This window comes from Triticum urartu, chromosome 4A (assembly GCF_056163025.1).
Source record: "Triticum urartu cultivar PI428250 chromosome 4A, HENAU_Tu73, whole genome shotgun sequence".
Lineage (NCBI taxonomy): Eukaryota > Viridiplantae > Streptophyta > Magnoliopsida > Poales > Poaceae > Triticum > Triticum urartu.
The window spans coordinates 114,500,190-114,509,333 of NC_141876.1; positions in this window are offsets into that span (position 1 = coordinate 114,500,190).

A 9,144-nucleotide genomic window follows, 5' to 3' on the forward strand; every position below is an offset into this window, starting at 1 on the left:
GATGGATGCGTCGTTTGAGGAATACCTCCAGCAGATCCATACCAGTCACGCCGTCCCGGACGAGCTGGACCACCCGCTCGACCAACACCTTCACCTGTGCTTCACTTTCAATGCGGAGGGCTTCTCGACCCGAGCCATGGAAAAAGCAGGGAGCCCAGTCGACTGACCTGGAGTCGGCTGGTCTTTGCAATAAAACCAGGTAGACTGCCAACCTCGGACCGACTCGAGAAGGATCATGGCTGGGAAAGTGCTTTTACTTCTCATCTGAATCCCAAGACCCCCGCACATCTAAATCACGCGCGTCCTCTCGTCACTCGGATTGGCCTTCTTGACCGACTGAGAACGGCAAGTGAAAATTTGCTTGAAAAGACCCCAGTGTGGCCTAGAACCTAAGAAGTTCTCGCACATGGACACGTAGGCGGCAATATATACGATGGAGTTGGGATTGAAGTGGTGAATTTGTGCTCCAAAGAAGTTCAAGAATCCCCGAAAAAAGGATGAGGAGGGAGAGAAAATCCACGGTCAACATGAGTTGTGAGGAGAACGCACTCACCATCTAGAGGTTGCGGTTCGGTCTCTCCTTTCGAGAGCCGCGTCGATTCATGGGGAATCAGCCCCCCCCCCCCTCAACCAGATCATCGATGTCGTCTTGGCTGATCGTCGACCGGATCCAGTCGCCCTGGATCCAGCCGCGCGGCAGGCTAGATCTCGACGAGGATCCACCCCGGTTGGACCTCTTCCCCTTCGCCTTTGTCGTTGCCTTCTTTGCACGCTCCAGGGCTACCGTCTTCTCCTTCCCCATGGTTGCAGGCGAAGCTCGAATGGAGCAGCGGCACTGAGAGCGGAAATGGAGATGGCGGAGAAAGTAGAGGAGAAAGGAGGAGAATGGGGACGCGCTGCACACAAAACCCCGACCTAGCACTCTATATGAGGCCGCTTCGAGTGGCTGACCTGTGGGTCCGGAAGATCCAGTCAAATGTCGCAACAGTCGCGCACGAGGTACGTGGAGAAAAAGGTGGTGCGGTGATCGAGGCGGCCTCGCCTAATCCCCTCCGATTACTGCGGCCTCCCCCGTCCTACGCGCTTCCCCAAATTCGAATCCCACAATATCCACACGCAGCAAGGCAACCTGTCAGACGGAAGATCTTTTCCATATCAGTACTCAAAACATCGTAGTAAAGTTCACTCGGCAGAAACAAGAATGGATCAAGGCGACTAAAAAGAAGTTGAGATCATCACAATTGTTCACTTGGTCGCAAATAAGACGCTCCTGAAGCATGAAAATTGAATCGGAGGAATTCTCAACTCCTTCTCCACTCAAGCCCTGAACCATTCGGGGGCTAATGATGAAGCTATGTACCTAGGGTAGGGTCATAGGCCTGACCTAGACGCCCTCCCCAAGGTCATCGCCCTAAAGCCGAAGCATTCCAAGGGTACCATCATCCACTCGACCAGAGGCATTCCACTTGGAAGAATCAATGACACTCGACCGTCACAGAAACCACTCGACGTACAGAAGATCTAAAGCCACTCTATGCAACAAGGGTCGGGCATTTACTCATAGACTTAATTACCATTTATATCACTTAATTGCTAGCGTTACCAATAATGTAACACTCTTAATGTACATTGAACCCTGTGTAACAAAGGGGAGCTGGGGTCCTGGCACACTCTATATAAGCCACCCCCTCCTCTGGGACAAAGGTTCGCATCCTTTGTAAACACAAACATATACACAATCCAGTCGACCGCCTCCGGGCACCGAGACGTAGGGCTGTTACTTCCTCCGTGAAGGGCCTGAACTCGTAAACTCGTGTGTACAACTACTCCACAGCTAGGATCTTGCCTCCTCATACCTACCCCCCATTCTACTGTCAGTCTTAGAACCACGCCATTTGGCGCCCACCGTGGGGCAGGTGTCTTAGCAGTTTGTTGGAGAAGTTGCGGTTTTCCGATTCCCATCATCATGGTTTCCGGCGGAGGATTGGCTGAGGGCCATGAGATCCGTCTTGGCGCGCTCGTCTTCATCGCCGACGGCTCCGCTTGGCTCCACAAGGCTCCACTCAATGTCGACGCGCTCCCCGTCCACGGGGCAACGCACTTCCGCGCGTGCGTCCACGGCGTCCTTCTTCGACAGCCCTCGACTCAGTATCAGTCGGCTCCTACGGCGTCCTCACTCCCCGTTGCTCGCCGGTGCAAGCGATCCGGTCGGTCACGACTCCAACGGTGGGTGAGGCATGCGGTGGCCCGCCAATCGGCCACCCCACAAATCGCGGTGATCGAGCCCGATGAAACTCTCTACGGCCTGTTTGACTGGCTTCGTCGAGACTGCATCCGAGTGCGACAGCAATGACCCCATGACAGGAAGTCTTGATGGTCAATGGACCACGCAGTCCTCCTGTCTTCCCCAGCGACGACGGTGGCGATGGCGTCGGTGATCCGTCGCGCCTCCACGAGGAGTATCGCCCCGAACCCCTCTCTTCGTAGCAGAGGGGAGATCTTCGCCGCCGCAATATGGATGCACTTCACACTCCTATCGTTGGAGAAAGCCCCGAGGCCCGGGCCTTGGCTGGCGTCGGGCAAAAAGTCCACGATAAACCTCTTTTTGGCCATTGGCTCCTCGAGCTCCCTGGCACACAGGCAGAAGTTGAGGATGGAGGCACTGGCGGCGACCTACCAATGGTCTCGAGGGTTGTGTGTGTCTGTGTGAGCGGAGGTTTTGGGGAGTGTGTGGTGTGTGTGGAGGGGGCGGGGGGCAAGGGGGTGTTTGAGGAAATACTGCGGCAACTGAAAATTTTACTAGGCGGGAGTAACAAGGCGGGGCTACTGAAAATTTGGATCAAGGTCGAACAAATATTTTTGAGAATGCGAGGGATGCAGAGGCGAGAGTAAAATGCTGAGGCTACTGAAAATTTGAATCAAGGGACTGAAGGAGAGAGGGAGTAATAGACATCGCACACGGTCCGCACATACTAATCGTGTGCTATCAAACATTAAAACCTTCCAGGCGGTAGATATTTTTTAGATTGCAAGGCAGTAATATTTCGAGATTTCGAGGGATGCAGAGGTAGGAGTATTTAGGGAGCGAGCTAGTGCACTTGAGACGCCGGCTGTGGACTGTAGCTGACGCACCTTCTTGCGTAAGCCATAGGCGTACTATACACTTAAGCTGCTCCAGGATATTTTGTACTACATCTCACACGGTTGGTGATAAGAAACTGTGTGGGATCTACTTGATTTTTCATCTTGATTTGAATTACATAATGGGGTCACAGCGGCAATGGATGGTGTTTCAATTGCTAGACCTTTTATCTACAGTGAACATGCAACTATATGTCTGTCGTAAAAGAATTGCAATTATTCAGGGTTTGTTTGGAAATTTTATACATTAAAGTGGTTTTCTAGCCATTTCAGGTGCACAATTCAAAATTAAACTACATGCACATGCTCTGGTGCATATAAATTGGTTGAAAAGTCAAACGGTGTCCTTGGGTGCATGCTTAGGTCCCATGCAAGAAATGAGAACGAATTTCAAACACCAGGGCATTGTTGATTGCCGGCAAAACGTTGAGATACCTGGTTTTTAAATTCTAGTAAATCCAGAACTCATTTGAAATTCATGAAACTTGGCATGGTATCATGGAGCGGCATCAGCATGTGATGGTAAAATTTTTGTCCCATTTGGGGCAGGATTGGGTATAAGCTTCTCAAAAACCAGATCTTCTCACAACAAGCTTGATGGTTTCGGTATGGAACGTGCCACCTTTGGGGACGAAACGATATCTGATGCCTCTTATTGCTTTCAAAAAATTTCTAGTGTCAACATAGAACAACATGAGTGTTGTATTAAGTTTTGGAATTTTTCGTGGTTCGTTTGGACATTTTTATACATTAACTGGGTTTTCTAGGCATTTTATGTGCATAATTCAAATCAAAAATACATGCACATGCTCCAGTGCATATAAATTGGTTGAAAAATCAAATATGTGTCCTTGGGTGCATGCTTAGGTCCCATCCAAGAAATGGGAATGAATTTCAAACACCAAGCACTGTTGATTGCCGGCAAAATGTTGAGATACCTGGTTTTTAAATTCTAGTAAATCCAGAACTCGACTGAAATTCATGAAACTTGGCATGGTATCATGGAGTGACATCAACATGCCGTGGTAAAAAATTTGTCCCATTTTGGGCAGGTTTGGGTATAAGCTTCTCACAAACCAGAGCTTCTCACAACAAGCCAGATGGTTTCGGTACGGAACGTGCCACCTTTGGGGACGAAACGATATCCGTTGCCTCTTATTGCTTTCAAAAAAATTCTAGTGTCAACATAGAACAACAGGAGTGTTGTGTTAAGTTTTGGAATTGTTCGTGGTTCGTTTGGAGATCTTTATACATTAACTGGGTTTTCTAGGCATTTTATGTGCATAATTCAAATTTGAAATACATGCACATGCTCCAGTGCATATAAATTGGTTGAAAAATCAAATATGTGTCCTTGGGTGCATGCTTAGGTCCGATGCAAGAAATGGGAATGAATTTTAAACACCAGGGCGCTGTTGATTGCCGGCAAAACATTGAGATACCTGGTTTTAAATTCTAGTAAATCCAGAACTCGTCTGAAATTCATGAAACTTGGCATGCTATCATGGAGCGGCATCAACATGCTGTGGTAAAAAAATTGTCCCATTTGGGGCAGGTTTGGTTATAACCTTCTCACAAAGCAGAGCTTCTCACAACAAGCCTGGTGGTTTCAGTACGGAACATGCCACCTTTAGGGACGAAACGATATCCGTTGCCTCTTATTGCTTTCAAAAAAATTCTAGTGCCAACATAGAACAACAGGACTGTTGTGTTACGTTTTGGAATTTTTTTCGGGTTTGTTTGGACATTTTTATACATTAACTGGGTTTTCTAGGCATTTTATGTGCATAATTCAAGTTTGAAGTGCATATAAATTGGTTGAAAACACAAATCTGTGTCCTTGGGTGCATGCTTAGGTCCCACGCAAGAAATGGGAATGAATTTCAAACACTAGGGGACTGTTGATTGCTGGCAAAACGTTGAGATACCTGGCTTTTAAATTCTAGTAAATCCAAAACTCGTATGAAATTCATGAAACTTGGCATGCTATCATGGAATGGCACCCGACATGCTGTAGTATTTTTTGTGTCCATTTTGAGAGAAGGCGCACTCAAATAACAGCCAACAAAGGCATTTTGAAAAAATAGCTACCACTTTAATATCTCAAACGTTTGTATAATTCAAACCGTGTGCATTTTGTTAACCATTCACGTGACCCCACGTGCCTTGGTTTTAATGGCTATAGGAGGTGCCATGCGGACAGCTGCTTGACTGAATGGGAGGCGTGCGAGCGCAGGCTCACAAGGAAGCACGCAAGTTGTTCAACGCAAGATCTGTGCATCGTTTCAACGCAAACGGTTCAGATTACGGTATGCAAATTAAAGCTAGACTTTGGCGCCAAGCCAAGAGACACTGCAACTTATCAAAATATGCAGCTAAAAGTCAATAGAATAATCTATTTTTTGCAACTAAAATTCAATAATTAAGCATAGATTTCATTCATAGAGATTAAGCAGTCGTTCTCACCGGGAAGCAATACAACCTTGGACTACCGCCCGCCTCGCTCCCACTGGTCTGTATTAATGGCGTGGACGAGTGGCTGCACCACCCATCCTCACCACACACACACAATCCTCTCTCTCCGCCCGCATCCTGGATGCCGCTCTGAGTCCTCAAAACCGTCAGTGTATGAGGATGTCGCCGAAGCGCCCCATCGGAGGGAGTGGCGACGCCGGGGCTTCTGAAGCACCAGAGCACGGCGTGAATATGGAGATTGAGGTTACTGTCGCCGCCGACGAGGTGGAGAACGAGGCTATCAACAAGCGGAGGCGGGTCAAGAAAGAACCGCAAGCGACTCCAGCAGGCCTGGACTTCATCAACAACCTCCCCGATGATATGTTGATAGTCATCATATCCCTCCTCCCAATCAAATATCAGGCGAGAACAGCCGCCCTTTCCCGGCGGTGGCGCCCCCTATGGCTCCTCACCCTTGTCGACCTCCTCGACACCCACGAGCTCTGCCATGGCTATCGCCAAAGCTTGGATGCATTCTCCCAGATCATCGGCAGTCACCATGGCCCAATCAAAGGCCTTATCACGGGCAAGTTCCGTTCCAATGGCATGGACCAACCCAAGCTTGATAAGTGGTTCCGACCCCCCGCCATAGATCATCTCGAGAAACTTAGTTTTAATGATGGGCATATGCGCTTGCTGCCAACGTCCGTGCTCCGCCTCGCACCCATGCTGCGCCTCGCCAAGTTCATGAACTGCCATTCCCCCCCTTAATGATGCGCCTGCTCTTTTTCTACCACGACTGAAGCACCTCGAGCTCATCGCCGTCTACATCCCAAAGCATGACATGGAGCGCCTGCTCCGCGGCTGTACTGCACTCGAGTTCCTTCGTCTTCAGGCGATGAATTGGTCGAGTACCTTGCACATCACCTCCAGGACTCTCCAGACTATTTATGTGTGTTGCTGGTGCTACAACGAGAGATCACAAAAGGTAGACCACAATATGGTCACTGAGGACACACCTTCACTTTTCACCTATATATATACTCTTATACCCTGGAAACATCCAGGGGAGCCACGAAACCACTTTTCCACCGCCGCAACCTTCTGTACCTGTGAGATCCCATCTGGGGACCTTTTCCAGCGATCTGCCAGAGGGGGATTCGATCACGGAAGGCTTCTACATCAACACCATAGCCTCTCCGATGATGTGTGAGTAGTTTACCACAGATCTTCGGGTCCATAGTTATTAGCTAGATGGCTTCTTCTCTCTCTTTGGATCTCAATACAAAGTTCTCCTCGATGTTCTTGGAGATCTATTCGATGTAATTCTTTTTGCGGTGTGTTTGCCGAGATCCAATGAATTGTGGGTTTATGGTTAAGATTATCTATGAACAATATTTGATTCTTCTCTGAATTCTTATATGCAAGATCTGATATCTTTGCAAGTCTCTTCGAATTATCAGTTTGGTTTTGCCTACTAGATTCATCTTTCTTGCAATGGGAGAAGTGCTTAGCTTTGGGGTTCAATCTTGCGGTGCTCGATCCCAGTGACAGAAAGGGAACCGACAGTATTGTATTGTTGCCATCGATGATAAAAAGATGGGGTTTATTTCATATTGCTTGAGTTTATCCCTCTACATCATGTCATCTTGCCTAATGTGTTACTCTGTTATTTTGAACTTAATACTCTAGATGCATGCTGGATAGCGGTCCATGTGTGGAGTAATAGTAGTAGATGCAGAATCATTTTGGTCTACTTGACACGGACGTGATGCCTATGTTCATGATCATGATCATGCCTAGATATCATCATAGCTATGCACTTTTCTATCAATTGCTCGGCAATAATTTGTTCACCCACCGTAATATATGCTATCTTGAGAGAAGCCACTAGTGAAACCTATGGCACCCGGTGTCGGTGTCAAAACCGGTGGATCTCGGGTAGGGGGTCTCGAACTGTGCGTCTAGGATCGATGGTAACAGGAGACGGGGAACACGATGTTTACCCAGGTTCGGGCCCTCTCTATGGAGGTAATACCCTACGTCCTGATTGATTGATCTTGATGAATATGAGTATTACAAGAGTTGATCTACCACGAGATCGTGATGGCTAAACCCTGGAGGCCTAGCCTGTATGACTATGGTAATGAATATATTTTCCGGACTAACCCCTCCGGTTTATATAGACACCGGGAGGGGAATCTAGGGTTACATAGAGTCGGTTACATAAGAAGGAATCTTCATAGTCGGTCGCCAAGCTTGCCTTCCATGCCAAGGAGAGTCCAATCCGGACACAGGTACAGTCTTCGGCCTTCGTGTCTTCATAGTCCATTACTCCGGCCCATGGATAACAGGACGGACGCCCGAGGACCCCTTAGTCTAGGACTCCCTCAGTAGCCCCTGAACCTGGCTTCAATGATGAGGAGTCCGACGCGCAGATTGTATTCGGCATTGCAAGGCGGGTTCCCTTCTATCCGAACTCCTAGTTGAGCTTCAGATGTAATGATTGTATCCGGACTTGTATGCAAAACCGCAGAGGAAATAATATTTCATGAGTTCCACCGACCACTTTTTGGTAATATCACACCATGCCTGCCCGGCCACTACTTGCGAACCGTTTTAGCCGGCCCGTCGCCCCACGTCCCAAGACATGGTCTTATTGGTGCGTCTTATCCAAGCAGAGATCGTGCCTTCCTTTTTTAAGGGATTCCTGTCAACCCGGACGTGGGTAACCCAACCATCGCTTGGGTACAACTCCTTGAAAACAAGCAAGTTTTTTAGGCCCAAGAGGAGACGTTTGATATTTGCATCCTTTATATAGGGGTATGCTACCTCTTGAGCACTGCGTTGGTTTTCCCCGAAGAGGAAGGGATGATGCAGCAAAGTATCATAAGTATTTCCCTTAGTTTTTTAGAACCAAGGTATCAATCCAGTAGGACACTATGCGCGAGTCCCTCGTACCTGCACAAAACAAATAAATCCTCGCAACCAACGCAAATAGGGGATGTCAATCCCTATAAGGCCACTTACGAGAGTGAGATCTGATAGATATGATAAAGATAATATTTTTGGTATTTTTATGATAAAGATACAAAGTAAAATAAAGGCAAAGTAAATAGCAAAGGAAATAACTAAGTAATAGGAGATTAATATGATAAAGATAGACCCGGGGGCCATAGGTTTCACTAGTGGCTTCTCTCGAGAGCATAAGTATTCTATGGTGGGTGAACAAATTACTGTTGAGCAATTGACAGAATTGAGCATAGTTATGAGAATATCTGGGTATGATCATGTATATAGGCATCACGTCCGGGACAAGTAGACAGACTCCTGCCCGCATCTACTACTATTACTCCACTCATCGACCGCTATCCAGGAAGCATCTAGAGTATTAAGTTAAAAACAGAGTAACACCTAAAGCAAGATGACATGATGTAGAGGGATAGACTCATGCAATATGAAGAAAAACCCATCTTGTTATCCTCGATGGCAACAATACAATACGTGCCTTGCTGCCCCTACTGTCACTGGGAAAGGACACCGCGAGAT